The sequence below is a fragment of the Sciurus carolinensis genome, chromosome 2 (assembly GCF_902686445.1).
Source record: "Sciurus carolinensis chromosome 2, mSciCar1.2, whole genome shotgun sequence".
In the NCBI taxonomy this organism is placed as follows: Eukaryota; Metazoa; Chordata; class Mammalia; order Rodentia; family Sciuridae; genus Sciurus; species Sciurus carolinensis.
Window position 1 is genome coordinate 84,555,966 of NC_062214.1, and position 10,119 is coordinate 84,566,084.

General features: G+C 34.1%; 1 protein-coding gene across 1 annotated transcript in view; it reads right to left on the bottom strand.

Annotated features, from left to right (window-relative positions):
• The window catches only part of Thsd4 (thrombospondin type 1 domain containing 4), a 590,727-nt gene that overhangs the window by 516,412 nt on the left and 64,196 nt on the right, over positions 1 to 10,119 (bottom strand). The gene's annotated exons all lie outside the window — the stretch shown is intronic.

Below are 10,119 nucleotides of genomic sequence, written 5' to 3' on the forward strand. Positions count from 1 at the left end.
AGATAGAGCCGCCATAATGGGAAGGGAAACCACTAAAACTTCCTTCCAGACTTTCCAGTACCAGGTTGTCACTAGGATGGTTGGGACCAAGATTCCTCCACAGAAGGAGAGACCTTGTAAATTCCACAAGGCCAGAAGAATAGAAAACCAAGTCACATGAAGTCAGCCACAGTTGGGAAGGGTACAGGGTCCAAGATATTGGGTAGGTAAACCCTGTCACAGTCAAGGAGTTGGTAAGCATTGGTAGAGATGGTTGTTCTGTGTTCCCCTTTAAGCCACCTCTCATGAGTAATAAGCATACTCAGAAAAAATATGTATCTCAAAGGGAATCCTGACCTTCAACAAGGATAAAATGCCAGGTCTACTCCATTATTGCCAAACCGAAAACCTGAAGGACATCTTTCTGCAACATTATAAAGGACTTTCCAAAAACCTTTGGTTCCATGTCCAAGTCCTGAGCTCACTGTTCCAATTATAGTAAAAGCAAATCTGATTTTTCTATCATTAGGTTTGAATCTGAGAAGTTTTGCAGCATGAATTAATGAACACTGGAATTCTTCCCTCATCAAGGTCTTTGTACCTTAGTTTCTTCGTTTCTCATAAGAAGAAATACTCCTCATTTTTCAGAAGCAGCCAGTTGTATTTCTGCCATTGGAAACAAAAGGCCTAAGAAATAGCGGCAGGATGAGACACAGTACTGATTCAGAATCAGCTTCAGATTCGGTACCGCTCTGGGGCTGGATGCTCTAAAGCACCCCCTTGCTGTTCTTTGAAGAGCATCTTTCTTTCCTGTTCTTTCCCAAAGGACAATCAATCCAGTTGCCATTTCAGTACTGGCATTAGGTCCACAGAATTGTCTTCTTCCTCCTTTTTCTCCTCCCTTTTTAAACACTGATTTATAAAATACATAAAGTTTTAAAAGTACATAAAATATGCTCATTTTAAATGTATGAATTCTTGTCCTTTTAAGAACCAAGTAACCTCCTATGTCAAGATTTAGAATAATACTTCCAACACCCTGGAATGTTCCCTCATGCCCCTTTGCTAGTCAATAACCACCTCCACCATTGGCATCCACTCTTCTGATGTAATTTTCATTGCAGATAATCTGCCTCTTCTTGAGCTATATATGAATGATATCGTACTATAGGTACTTTTGTGGCTGGCTTCTTAAGGTCAACATAATGACTGAATTTCTTTATTGCTCCTTATATGAGAAGCCTTTTTTTTAAGTTTAATTAAAGTACAATTGACATAAAATAAACTGTACATATTTAAAATGTATAATTTGTTAAGCTTCCTCAGATTATAAAGTCATGAAGCCAATGACAATCAAGGTTATGTGCCTATCTATGACATTGCCTCTTGTTAATCCTCTCTTCTTCCCTTACCCACCCCACAAACACAGAGCATACCTCTTGGCTATTTGTATGTTATTTTTTTTTTTTTTTGAGGAATGCCTAATCAAGTCATTTGTCCATTTATGAATCAGGTTGATTGATTTCTTCTTGTTGAGTTTCAAGAGTTCTTTATATATTCTGGATATCACTCCCTTATCAGATATATGATTTGCAAATATTTTCTCTCATTCTGTGTTGCCTTTATACTTCATTGAAGGTCTTTTGAAGCACAAAATTGTAATTTTAATGAAGTCCAATTTGTCTATTTTTCTTCTCTTTTATTTACCTTTGGTTTCATGTCCAAGAAATCACTCCCAAACCCAATGTTCTGAAGACTTGTCCTATGTTTTCTTCTAGAAGTTTTATAGTTTTAGGTACTGTATTTAGGTATTTGATTCATTTTGAGTTAATTTTTGTATGTGGTGTTAGGTAAGGGTCAAGTTTCATTCCTTTGCATATGAATATCTAGTTTTCCCAGAACCATATGCTGAAGACTGGTCATTGGATGGTCTTGGCACCCTTGTAAAAAAATCATTTGACCATATATGCTTGAGTTTATCTCTAAGGCTCTCTATTCTATTGGTTAATGTGTCCGTACTTTTACCACACTATTTGATTACTATAGCTTTGTAGTAAGTTTTTAAATCACAAAGTATGAATCCTCCTGATTTATTATATTTCCAAGATTATTTTGGTTAATTGGAATCCCTGTGATTCCATTTTAATTTTAGGATGATTTTTTTCCCTTATTTCTGCCAAACATTTTGAGATTTTGAGAGGGATTTCATTGAATCCATAGATTTATTTGCATACTGTTGACATCATAACAATATGAAGTCCCCCAATCCATGAGCATGGGAAATCTTTACAGTTATGTATATCTTCCTTTATCTCTTTCAGCAATGTTTTATAGTTTTCATTGAAAAAGTCTTTCACCTCCTTGGTTAAATAACTTTCCAGGTATTTTACTCTTTTTGATGCTATTATAAATGGAATTGTTTTCTTAATTTCCTTTTCGGATCATTTTAAGTACACAGAAATGCAACTGATTTTTGCATGTTGACTATATCCTGTTACTTTGCCGAATTCATTTATTAGGTGTTTTAGTCAGCTTTTTTGCTGCTGTGACTAAAAGACCAGATAAGAACAATTTTAGAGGAGGAAAAATTTATTTGGGGGTTTCAGAGGTCTCAGTTCACAGTCAGCTCCATTCCTCAGGGCTGGAGGTGACACAGAACTGTGGGAAGCCATCCTTGTCTAGCAGAATCAGACAGTTCCCTGTCTAGTTCGCCTACGAGAATGGCTCCCCTAACTCCACCCTATCCTGTCCATCACAGAAGAAGCTCCTCCCGGTCTTGGCCCCCTTTACCTGTGTGCTATAAATAAAAGAGAGCTGGGCTACTCCATGTTATTAGAGGCCGGAGCTGGTATGGCCAGACCTGCCACGCCCCCTCTCATTTAAAAGGAGTATTGGCTCTTATGTGTTTATTGATTAGATAAGTTTATGGGTAATTGATTGATTTATAACCAACCCATCCTCTGGCAGTTACCCTTTTCTCATCCACCGGGGACCTCCACACAGAACATCATGGCAAAAGTATGGCAGAGAAGAGGCTCACGGGATGATCAGGAAGAAGGGAGCAATATTAAGCTCAAGTCACCAAATACATACCTCAAAGGTATACTCCCAATAGCCCATCTCTCTAACCACACCCTACCCACCTTCAGTTACCACTCAGTTAATTCCTATCAGGGAATTAATTCACTGATGGAGTTAAGGCTCTTATAATCCAATCATGTTCTTGTTTTGTTTCACACATGAGCTTTTTGGGGATGTCTCACATCCAAACCACAACATTAGGTCTGATAAGCTTTTTGTGGATTCTTTAAAGTTTCCTAAATAAAAGAACATTGTCATCTGTGGCCAGAAATTGTTTTCCTATTCTTTTACAATTTGGATGCTTTTTCTTCCTTTTTCTTGCCTAAGGACTCTTCCTAGAATTATCAGTACTGTGTTGAATAGAAATGACAAAAATGAGCATCTTTGCCTTGTCCAAGCTCTTAAAGTGAAATCTTTCAGTCTTTAGTCACTAGTTGTTTGCTGTTGGTTTTTCATATATGGCTTTTCTTATTGAGGCAATTTTCTCTACTCCTAGTATGTTGAGTTTAATTTTTGTATATGTTATTGTACAAAATATTGACTGAAGTACACTTTTTGTATATGGATATCCAATTCTCCCAGTACTGTTGGTTGTTAAACACTATCCTTTATCCACAGAATTACCTTTATGCCTTCATCAAAAATCAGTTGTGTACCAGGAACAGAAGCACTCACCTATAATTCTGGTTACTCAGGAGGATAAGGTAGGAGCGTCACTATTTTGAGCCAACCTCAGAAACTTATCAAGTTCTTGTCTCAAAATAAAAAAAGCCTGGGAATGTAGCTCAGTGGTAGAATGCCCAATACTACAAAAATAAAACATCAGTTGTCCATACAGGCATAGATCTACTTCTGTACCGTATCTGTTCCATTATGTATTTGTCTATCTTTATGCTAATAATATGCTATATTGATAGCTGTAACTAATAAGACAAATATTATATAGGAGAAATCTTCCAATCTCACTTTTCTTTTTGAAATGTGATTTGGCTATTTTTTTTAGGCCCTCTGCATTTCCACAAGGTTTTTAAAATCAGTTTGTCAGTTTCAGCAAAAATGTCTACTGAAAATTTTATTGGAATCATCTTAAATCAATAAATTTGGGGGAAATTGTTATCTTAACAATATTGAGTTTCTTGGCCCATAAACATGCTATGACTCTCCATTTGCTTGAGTATTTTTAGGACTCTGAATTATTTCCTTTTTCTGTCTTGTGAGCAAAAGTTCTGTTTTGTTACTTGATAGTTGCTTTAGAGTATATAGGATATATCTTTGACTTATCATAGTATATCTTTAAGTAAAATGATACCATTTCACATATATTGTAGGAAGAACCTTACAATATTATATTTCCATTTGCCTTTTCCTGGCATTTACACTAAGATTGCATACATTTTACTTATGCACATGATTATTATTTTTATTTAAAGTCAAACTTTAAAAGATATTTAAATAAAAATAAAAAATTCTTACATATAGTCATGTACCACATAATGATGTTTCAATCAAAAACAGACCACATGTACAATAATGGTTCCATAAGATTGTACCTCCTAGTGACACCATAGCCATCTTAGTTTGTGTAACTACATTCTATGATGTCTACACCATGGTGAAATCACCTAATACATTTCTCAGAACACATCCCAGTGATTCATGACTGTATTTGCCAATGTCGTTATCATTTCTGGTCATTCATTCTTTTGTGTGGATCCATATATGTCCATTTAATATGTTCCTTTAGCAATTCTTATATGGTAAGTGTGATACAGCATTTTATTTATCTTTATTTTACTTTCATTTTTAACGATATTTTTAATGGGTATAGAATTCTTGTTTGACAGTTTTATCTGTTCAGTATTTTAAAGATGTTGCTCCACTCACATGAACAACAGAAGACAAGGAATCTACTGTCATCCTTAACTTTGTTCCTATGTAATTAATGTGACTTTTTCTTCTAGAGGCTTTAAATTTTTTTCTTTATGACTGATTTGGAGCATTTTGATTATTATTGATGCCATATTCTTCACATATCTAAGGCTTGGAATTCATAGATACTATTCAGTTCATAGTTTCCATCTAATTTGGGAGATCTTCTAATATTATTCCTTCAACTATTCTGTCGCTCCACTTCTTTTCTTTATGATAGTGCAACTGCACATATAGTAGGCCACCAAAAGTTATCCCAAAGTTCACTGATGCTCTCTTTAATTCAATGGAAAGCATCACCAACAGACTACACCATTTGGAAGACAGAACCTCAGACAATGAAGACAAAATATTTAATATTGAAAATAAAGTTGACCATGCAGAGAACATGGTAAGAATCCATGAGCAGAACTTACAAGAATTATGAGATAACATGAAAAGACCAAATTTAAGAGTTATCAAGATAGATGAAGGATCAGAGATACAAACCAATGGAATGCATAATCTTTTCAATGACATAATATCAGAAAATTTCCCAAAACTAAAGAATGAAATGGAAAATAAAATATAGGAAGCTTAAAGGACCACAAATGTACAAAATTACAGCAGATCCACACCAAGCCACATTATGATGAAAATGACTAAAATACAGAATAAGAATAAAATCTTAAAGGCCATGAGAGAAAAAAAGGAAATTACTTATAGGAGAAAACCAATTCAGATCTCAACTGATTTCTCAACCCAGACCCTCAAAGCTAGGAGGTCATGGAACAACATATTTCAAGCTCTGAAAGAAAATGAATGCCAACCAAGAATTTTATATTCAGCAAAATTGTTTCAAATTTGAAAATAAAATAAAAAGCATCCATGATAAACAAAAAAGAGGGGCTGGGGAGGTAGCTCAGTCGGTAGAGTGCTTGCCTTGTAAGCACAAGGCCCTGGGTTCGATCCCCAGCACCCAAAAACAAACAAACAAAAAAAAAAAAAAAAAAAAGAATTCACATTTAGAAAGCCAGCACTACAGAACATTCTCAACAAAATATTCCATGAGGACAAAGTAAAATAAAAAAAGTGAAAACCGGCAAAGGGAGGAACTAAAGGAATAATCAAAGGAGAAACTAAATCAAATTAAAAGTCAGAAATAAATCAAAAGACTGGGAATACAAGTCATATCTCAGTAATAACCTTGAATATTAATGGCCTAACTTCATCAATCAAAAGAAACAGACTTGCAGATTGGATTAAAAACCTAGACCCAACAATATGCTTTCTCCAAGAGATTTACCTCATAGGCAAAGAGTTTCACAGACTGAAGGCGAAAGGATGGGAAAAAAAACATATCATTCATATATATTGCATAAACAAGCAAGGGTTTCCATCCTCATATCAGATAAAGTGGACTTCAAGCCAAAGTTAATCAGAAGGGTCAAAGAAGATCACTTCATTCTATTGAAAGGAGTTATACAGCAGCAAGACATAATGATTGTAAATAATTATGCCCCAAACAGTGGACCATCTATGTACATCAAACAAACTCTTCTCAATTCCAAGAATCAAACAGACCACAACACAATAATACTGGGTGACTTTAACACACCTCTCTCACTACTGGACAGATCACCTAAACAAAAGCTAAATAAAGAAATTATAGAACTAAATAATGCAATCAATAATTTAGACTTAACAGACATATATAGAATATTTCATCCATCAATGAGCGAATACACTTTTTTCTCGGCAGCACATGGATCCTTCTCTAAAACAGACCATATCTTATGCCATAAAGCAATTCTTAGTAAATAGAAAACAATGACATAATACCCTCTATTCTATCGGATCATAATGAACTGAAATTAGAAATCAATGATAAAATAAAAATAGAAGATACTCTAACACCTGGAGACTAAATAATACACTATTGAATGACAAATGGATAGTAGAAGAAATCAAGGATGAACTGAAAAAATACTTAGGGGCAAATGATCATTGGTCAAATGTTTTCTCTGATATGCAGATGCTAATTCACAATAAGGGGGGTATAGAGAAGAATAGAGTTACTTTACATTAGGTAGAGGTGAGTGAAGGGAGGGGAAGGAGTATGGGGGTAGGAAGGATGGTAGAGTGAAACAGACATTATTACCTCATGTACATGTATGACTGCATGACCGATGTGATCCTGCAATATGTATAATCAGAAAAATGAGAGATTATACTCCATTTATATATCATCTATCAAAATGTATAAATGCATTCTACTGTCATGTACAAATTAGAACAAATAAAAAAATCAATTAAAAAAAGAAAAATTTTGAACTAAATATTGGTAAATTTATTAAATGATGCATATGAAATTTTTTATTTGTTCTTTTTAGTTATACAGGACAATAAAGTTCATTTTGATAAAATTACACATTCATGGAATATATCTTACTCTAATTAGTGTCCCAGTCTTATGGATGTACATGATGGTAGGATTCACAGTGGTGTATTCATATATGTATGTAGCAAAGTTATGTCAGATTCATTCTACTGTTTTCCTATCCCCCTACCTTCTCTTCATTCCCTTTTGTCTAATCCACTGAACTTCTATTCTTCCCCCAACACCCATTATTGTGGGTTAGCTTCCACATATCAGACAAAACATTCAACCTATGGTTTGGGGTGATTGGCTTATTTCACATAGCATGATAGTCTCCAGGTCCATCCATTTACTTGAAAATGTCATAAAGTCATTTTTCCTTGTGTCTGAGTAATACTCCATTGAGTATGTATACCAAATTTTCTTTATCCATTCATCTGATGAAGGGCACCTAGGTTGGTTCCATAGCTTAGCTATTGTGAATTGTGAAGCTGCTATAAACATTGAGATTACTGTAGTACAGTAGCATGCTGATTTTAAACCCTGTGAATATATACTGAGAAGTGGGATAACTGGGTCAAATGGTGGTTCCATTCCTAGTTGTGTTTTTTTTTTTTTTTTTTTAAGAATCTCAATACTGCTTTCCATAGTGGTTGCACTAATTTGCAGTCACACCAACAATGTATGAGTGACCCTTTTCCCCACATCCTTGCCAACATTTATTGTTACTTGTATTCTTGATAATTATCATTCTGACCAGAATGAGATGGAATTTCAGCGTAGTTTTAATTTGCGATTCTCTAATTGTTAGAAATGTTGAACATTTTTTCATACATTTGTTGACTATTCACATTTCTTCTTTTGAGAAGTGTTGGTTCAGTTCCTTTGCCCATTCATTGACTAGGTTATTTGTCTATTTGGTGTTAAGCTTTTTGAGTTCTTTGTACATTCTGGAAATCAATGCTCTATCTGAGGAGCAGGTGGCAAAGATTTTCTTCCATTCTTTAGGCACTCTCTTCACATTTGTGATTGTTTCCTTTGCTATGAAGAAGCTTTTCAGTTTGATGTCATCCCATTTATTGATTTTTGAGTTTACTTCTTGGGCTTTAGGAGTCGTACTAAGGAAGAGAGTTCCTAAGCTGATAGGTTGGAGTATTAAGCCTACATTTTCTTCTAGTAGGTGCAGTGTTTCCAGTCTAATTCCTAGGTTTTTGATCAATGTTGAGTTTTTTGCAGGGTGAGAGATAGGGGTTAAATTTAATTCTACTACATATGTATTTTCAGTTTTCCCAGCACCATTTATCAAAAAGGCTATCTTTTCTCCATGTATGTTCCTGGTGCCTTTGTCTAGTATGAGATAACTGTATGTGTGTGGGTTTGACTCTGGGTCTTCTATTCTATTCCACTGGTCTTCATATCTGTTTTGGTGCTAATACCATGCTGTTTTTATTATTGTAACTCTGTAGTATAAGTTCAGGTCTGGTGTTGTAATTTGAATTTTTCTCTCTTTCTTTTGGTTACTTTGGCTGAGAGTTTGTCAATTTATTTTTTGCAAAGAACCAACTTTTAATTTTGTTGATTTTTTTGAAAATTTTCCTCAATTTTATTCATTTTGGCTCTGATTTTAAATATTTCCTGTCTTCTACTGATTTTGGTGTTGATTTGTTCTTATTAAAGGGCCTTGTGATATAATGTTAGATTATTTATTTGGTATCTTACTACTCTTTTAATGTATGTGCTCAATGCAATGAACTTTTTTCTTAGAACTTTTTTCTTAGATTTTGATATGTTGTATCACTATTCTCATTTACTTCTAAGTACTTTTTTATTTTACCCCTAATTTCTTCTGCTATCCATTCCTCATTCAATAGTGGATTATTCAGTCTCCAGTTGTTAAAGTTGTTTCCATTTTTATCTTATTGCTGATTTCTAATTTCATTTGATTATGATCTGATAGAATACAAGGTATTTTCTCTATATTTTTATATCTACTAAGAGTTGCTTTGTGGTCTAAGAAATGGACTATTTTAGAAAATGTTCCATATGGTGCTGAGAAGAACGTGTACTCAGTTGCTGATGCATGAAATTTTCTATATATGCCTGTTAAGTCCAATTATTAATTGTATTTTTTAGTTCTATAGCTTCTTTATTTATTGTTTGGAAGATCTATCTAGTGATGAGAGAGGCTTGTTAAAATTGCCCAGCATTACTGTGCTGTAATTTGATTCTTAATATTGAGAAAGATTTGTCTGATATACATAGATGCTCCATTGTTTGTGGCATAAATATTTACAGTCATTATTTCTTGTTTTTGTATTATTCCCTTAAACAATATGAAATTACCCTCTTTTTCTCTTCTGATAAATATTGTCTTGAAGTCCGCTTTATTTAATATGAGAACAGCAACCTTTGCTTGTTTATGAGATCCATGCAAATGATAGGTTCTTTTCCCCATCCTTTCATCTTCAGTCCATGGTTGTTTTTGCCTATGAGGTGAGTCTCTTGGAGACATCAGTAAAAGACTTGTATTGTTGGGTCTTGTTTTTCATTCCAAACTGCCAGTCTGTCTTTCGTTTAATGAGTTTAGATCATTTACCAATGTTATTATTGAGAGTTTTTTTTCCTGTCATTTTGATTTATATCTAGTTTTTAATTTGAATTCATTTCTCCTTTGATTGACTTCTTCTAACGTAGTTCCTCCCTCTGCTGGTTTTCATTTTTATTTTTCATTTCTTCTTCATGAAATATTTTATTAAGTATATTTTAGTTTT